Source organism: Pan troglodytes, chromosome 6 (assembly GCF_028858775.2).
Source record: "Pan troglodytes isolate AG18354 chromosome 6, NHGRI_mPanTro3-v2.0_pri, whole genome shotgun sequence".
NCBI lineage: Eukaryota > Metazoa > Chordata > Mammalia > Primates > Hominidae > Pan > Pan troglodytes.
The window spans coordinates 70,989,524-70,995,816 of NC_072404.2; the positions used below are offsets into that span (position 1 = coordinate 70,989,524).

A 6,293-nucleotide genomic window follows, 5' to 3' on the forward strand; every position below is an offset into this window, starting at 1 on the left:
AGCAGCTGGGATTACAAGCATGAGCCACCATGCCTGGCCCTCTTTTTTTAAGACAGAGTCTCACTCTGTTGCCCAGGCTGGTGTGCAGTGACATGATCTCAGCTCACTGCAGCCTCTGCCTCCCGGACTCAAGTGATCCTCCCACCTCAGCCTCCCTAGTAGCTGGGACCAAAAGCGTGTACCACCACGTCTGGCTAATTGTTGTACTTTTATTTATTTATTTATTTATTTATTGTTGTGTGAGGGGGCAGGTGGCAAGGTGCCACACCTGAGTGGGGTTGGCCAGATTTTTCTCCAATCGCGAACCTCAGTGGTGCAATGGGAGATGAACACGGGAAGGCTATGGCCTCACGGGCCCTGTGACATTATGGCAGGATCCAGGGAAGGGAAGCAAAGTAACAGGCAGCAGACTGTGGCAAGAATATGGAATGCATCACAAATTTGCATGTCATCCTTGTGCAGGGGCCATGCTAATCTTCACTGTATAGTTCCAATTTGAGTATATGTGCTTCCGAAGTGAGCACAATTTTTGTGCTTTTTGTAGAGACAGGGTCTTGCTATGTCACCCAGACTGGTCGCAAACTCCTGAACTGAAGTGATTCTACCACCTTGGCTTCCCAGAGTGCTGGGATTACAGGCATGAGCCACAGTACCTAGCCTCAAATGGAAAATTTTAAACAAAAATACAATAACAAAAATTTAAAACTCACTAGATGGACTCAATTAACGCTATGAAGAGGAGGAAGAGTCAGGAGACAAGGGTGGATTGATAGCACTCAAACTGGCCAGGCGTGGTGGCTCATGCCTGCAATCCCAGCACTGTGGGAGGCTGAGGTGGGTGGATCATTTGAGGTCAGAAATTCGAGACCAGCCTGGCCAACATGGCGAAACCCCGTCTTTACTAAAAATACAAAATTAGCCAGGCATGGTGACACATGCCTGTAATCCCAGCTACTCAGGAGGCTGAGGCAGGAGAATTGCTTCAACCTGGGAGGCGGAGGTTGTGGTGAGCTGAGATCGCACCATTGTACTCCAGCCTGGGCAACAAGAGCAAAACTCTGTCTCCAAAAAAAAAAAAAAAAAATAGTACCTAAACTGACCCTTGACAGGGTGGCTCACACGTGTAATCCCAGCACTTCAGGAGGCGTACGTGGGTGGATCACCTGAGGTCAGGAGTTTGAGACCAGCCTGGCCAAGATGGTGAAATCCCATTTCTATTAAAAATAGAAAAATAAGCTGGGTGTGGTGGTGTGTGCCTGTAATCCCAGCTTCTCAGCTATGCGGGAGGCTGAGGCAGAAGAATCATTTGAACCAGAAAGTCAGAGTTTGCAGTGAGCTAGGATTGCACCACTGCACTCCAGCCTGGTGACAAAGTGAGACTCCGTCTCAAAAAAAAAAAAAAAGCCAGGCACGATGGTGAGTGCCTGTAATCCCAGCTACTTGGGAGGCTCAGGCAGGGGAATCACTTGAATCCAGGAGGCAGAAGTGGAGGTTGCAGTGAGCCGAGATCACACTACTGCACTCCAGCCTGGGTGACATAGTAAGACTCTGTCTCAAAAAAAAAAAAAAAAAGGAGGCTGGTGGCTACTGGGGAACACACCTCAGGGGATACTGTGGTGGCTGCTTCACTCATTCCTTCCTTCATTCTTTTCATATCTTTGGAGCATCTATTCTGTGTCTGGCACTACTCTTTGTTGGGGGATAGAAGACAGGGTAACCTTGGGGAGGACAGAGGTGGGTCAGGGAAGTAGCAGCTGCTACTTGAGATTACAGGAGTGGGTGTGTCCCAAGGTTCCAGAGGCGAGGGAGCTTAGGCAGGAACCCTGGGAAAGAGGGAGGAAGACCCTGATCTAATGACTGCCTACCACGTGTCAGGCTGGCAAGCGCTGTCTCACAGCAACCCTGCAAGCTTGGTCTTGTTTTCCTCACTTTGCAAATAGAGAAAATAAGGTACGTGCACAGTTGGTAAGTGGTAGAGCCAGTTCTGAGGCTGGGTTGGCCTCACTCCAAATCCCATTTATTTTATTTATTTATTTTTATTTTTTTATGAGATGGAGTCTTGCTCTGTCACCCAGGCTGGATTGCACTGGCTTGATCTTGGCTCACTTCAATCTCCGCCTCCTGGGTTCAAGCAATTCTCCTGCCTAAGCCTCCTGAGTAGCTGGGATTACAGGTGTGCACCACTGCACCCAGCTAATTTTTGCATTTTTTTGTAGAGATGGGGTTTCACCATATTGGCAAGGCTGGTCTTGAACTCCTGACCTCAGGTGATCCACCCGCCTCAGCCTCCCAAAGTGCTGGAATTACAGGTGTGAGCCACAGTGCCTGGCCTCTTTTTATTATTATTATTTTTTAGAGAAAGGGTCTAACCCTGTCACCCAGGCTCTAGTGCACTGGCATAATCATGGCTCACTGCAGCCTGAACCTTCTGGGCTCAATCTATCCCCCTGCCTCAGCCTCCTGAGCAGCTGGAATTACAGGCATGCACCACCACACCTGGCTAATCTTTGTTTTTTGTAGCGATGGGGGTCTTACTATATTGCCCATACTGTCCTCAAACTCCTGGCCTCAAACAATCCTCCTGCCTCGGCCTCCCAGAGTGCTAGGATTACAGGCATGAGCCACAGCGCCTGGCTTGAATCCCATTTCTTTCCACCATCACAAGGAACAGAACTAGTCCTTCAGCAGCATTGTTCCTTGGGATGTGTCTGCAGAGGCTTTGGAGACAATGAGAGGCACCCAGTGAACAGGGAGGGAAGGGGATGAAGGAAGGGCACTGGCTTTTTCAGACCCTTCTCAGGGAACAGGGAAGAACACACTCATTCACTCCTTCATTCACACATTTAGTCAACTTTTTTTAGAGACAGGATCTCATTCTGCCAGCCTGGCTGGAGTGCAGTGGCACAATCATAGCTCACTGCACCCTTGAGCTCCTGGGTTCAAGCGACTGTCCCACCTTGGCCTCCTGAGTAGCTTGGAGTACAGGTGCACACCACCACACTTAGCTAAGTGTTTAATATACTGAAGAGATGGGATCTCACTATGTTGCCCAGGCTGGTCTCAAACTTCTGGCTTCAAGCGATCCTCCCACCTTGGCCTCCAAAAGTGCTGAGATTACAGGTGCAAGCCACTGTACCTGGTCATATTTAGTAAAATCCTTACTGAGCCCTGTGGGGTGCCAAGCATGGTGTCGAGGTGCTGGGGATATGCATGCGTGAGGCTGACACGTGCTTACCCTCATAGAGCTTCCATCTGAGAAGGCAGGCAGACACTCCAGCATGCTAAGTGGTGTGACAGGGGCTCATTGTGCCCCACGAGGCTCAGAGAATTATGTAACACAGAATTGCATGGTGGAGGGAGACTTCTTGGAAGAGTTTACTGCTCATGAAATACTGGGAAGGCTGGGCGCAGTGGCTCACACCTGTAATCCCAACACTTTGGGAGCCTGAGGTGGCTGGATCAAGAGGACAGGAGATCGAAACCATCCTGGCCAACATGCCTGAAACCTGTCTCTACTAAAAATACAAAAATTAGCTGGGTGTGGTGGCGTGTGCCTGTACTCCCAGCTACTTGTGAGGCTGAGGCAGGAGAATCACTTGAACCCAGGAGGTGGAGGTTGCAGTGAGCCGAGATCATGCCACTGCACTCCAGCCTACGCCACAGAGTGAGACTCCATCTCAAAAAGGAGAAAAAAGAAATGCTACGAAGAGCCTTCTGGAAAGTTACATACAGGAGGGTCTGCTAATGGCAGAGCTGATTGATCGCAGTCACAGCTGACATGAGCGCAGTGCTGTCCGGTAACAGTATGTGGGGTGGTGGGTGACAGGGAAAAAGGCTAGAAGCAGGGCCAGGGCATTGGGGCCTGACAGGCCTTATAAGAAGTTCAGACTGGGTCCAGGGCAATGAGGGGAAACCAGTGAAGCGTGTGAAGTTGGGGGTGATGATCTGCGAGGCCTGAGTCTGCAACACAAGAGGAGAACTGTCCAAAGGTTTGCCAAGTTCAGGCCAGGCACGGTGGTTCATGCCCGTAATCCCAGCACTTTGGAAGTCTGAGGCAGGTGGATCACCCGAGGTCGGGAGTTCCAGGCTGGCCTGGTCAACGTGGTGAAACCTCTTCTCTACTGAAAACACAAAAAATTAGCCAGGCATGGTGGTGGGTGCCTGTAGTCCCAGCTACTTGGGAGGCTGAGGCACGAGGATCGCTTGAACCTGGGAGACATAGGTTTCAGTGAGTCAAGATAGCGCCATTGCACTCCAGCATGGGCAACAGAGCAAGACTCTGTCTCAAAAAAAAAAAAAAAAAAAAAAAAAAAAAAAAAAAAAAAAAAAAAAAAGCAGCATGCAGGAAGGTCTGCCGGTGGCAGAGGTGAGTAATCGCAATCGCAGCTGAGGTAAGCCCACTGCTGTTTGAAAACAGAGTGTGTGGGGTGGCAGGTGACAGGGAAGGAGGCCGGAAGCTGGACCAGGGCATCCGGGCCCAACAGGTCTTATGGGTCCTGGGCAATAATGGGAAATTGGTGAAGTGTGTGAGGCTGGGGGCGATGACTTGTGAATCTAGAGGCTCCAGCACGAGGGGAGAGCTGTCCAAAGATTTGCCAAACTCGGGCAGAACAGTGCAAGAGTGAGCATGTGAGTTCTGTCTTTTTTTTCTCATGAACCAAGGTTTCTAAGAAGGGCACAGAGCAGTGAGCAATAAAGCTAGGAGTGACTAAGGGTGATCCAAGTAGGAGCTGCCAGCGCCAGGTGCCAGGGCTACAGTTTCTAGCTTTGGAGCCAACTTTCCTGAGCACACATCTCCCTCTTGTGGCCTAGAGCGGTATTGCCACTGAAGAGATAGTGCTGGGGACCCCCTCCAGACTCTCATTCTGAAAACCCCAAGATACAGGCCAGGGGCCGAATCTACCTTGTGGACCCCATGAGATTTCCCACTTCGTTTTTAGAAAAATGTGATTAAGGCCGGGCGCAGTGGCTCACGCCTGTAATCCCAGCACTTTGGGAGGCCGAGGCAGGCGGATCATTTGATGTCAGGAGTCTGAGACCAGCCTGGCCAATATGGTGAAACCTCGTCGCTACTAAAAATACAAAAATTAGCCAGGCGTAGTGGCGGGTGCCTGTAATCCCAGCTACTTGGGAGGCTAAGACAGGATAATTGCTCGAATCTGGGAGGCAGAGTTTGCAGTGATCTGAGATCGCGCCAATGCACTCTAGCCTGAAAACAGAGCGAGACTCCATCTCAAAAAAAAAAAAAAAGAAAGAAAGAAAAGGAAGAAAGAAAGAAGAAGAAAAGAAAGGAAAAGAAAAGAAAAATCTGATTAATGGGGAAAATCTATATGTATACTTAGAAAAAAGTGCAGAAGGACACTGAAATGTTACCAGTAATTCTTTCAAGAATATGTGACTTTTTTTCACTTTATCTGTCTTCTTTTTTTTTTTTTTTTTTTGAGATCGAGTCTCTCTCTGTCGCCAAGCCTTCAGTGCAGTGGCGCGATTTCGGCTCACTGCAACTTCCGCCTCCCGGGTTCACGCCATTCTCCTGCCTCAGCCTCTGGAGTGGCTGGGACTACAGGTGGCAGCCACCACGCCCTGCTGACTTTTTGTATTTTTAATAGAGATGGGGTTTCACCATGTTAACCAGGATGGTCTTGATCTCCTGACCTCGTGATCCACTTTCCTCAGCCTCCCAAAGTGCTGGGATTAAAGGCGTGAGCCCCCGTGCCAGGCTATGTATTTCAAAATGTTCTATTTCATGCCTGACTTTTGTTGATAAGACAAAAAATGTATTATGATCGAAAAAAAAAACAAAAGAAAAGATGCAGGGCGCGGTTGCTGATGCCTGTAATTCCAGCACTTTGGGAGGCCGAGGTGGGTGGATCACGAGGTCAGGAGTTCAAGACCAGCCTGGCCAGCATGGTGAAACCCCGTCTCTACTGAAAATACAAAAATTAAGGCCAGGCGTGGTTGGTCATGCCGGTAATGCTGGGGCACTTTGGGAGGCCAAGGCAGGCAGATCACAAGGTCAGGAGATCAAGACCATCCTGGTCAACGTGGTGAAACCCCGTCTCCACTAAAAATACAAAAATTAGCCGGGCGTGGTGGTGTGTGCCAGTAATCCCAGCTACTCAGGAGGCTGAGGTAGGAGAGTCGCTTGAACGAGGGAGTCCGAGGTTGCAGTGAGCCGGGATCTCACCAGTGCACTCCAGCCTGGTAACAGAGTGAGCCGTCTCAAAAAAAAAGAAAAAGAAAAAAGAAAAAAAAAAAGCCAGGCTTGGTGGTGGGTGCGAAGATTAAATAAT

The 6,293-nt window shown here is 49.5% G+C and overlaps 1 non-coding gene across 1 annotated transcript; it reads right to left on the reverse strand.

Annotated features, from left to right (window-relative positions):
* Positions 1-417: 417 nt before the first annotated feature.
* LOC129135592 (U6 spliceosomal RNA) lies at positions 418-524 on the reverse strand. The gene has a single exon (XR_008536565.1). It is a non-coding gene; the product is annotated as a U6 spliceosomal RNA (small nuclear RNA).
* Between the last annotated feature and the right edge of the window lie 5,769 nt (positions 525-6,293).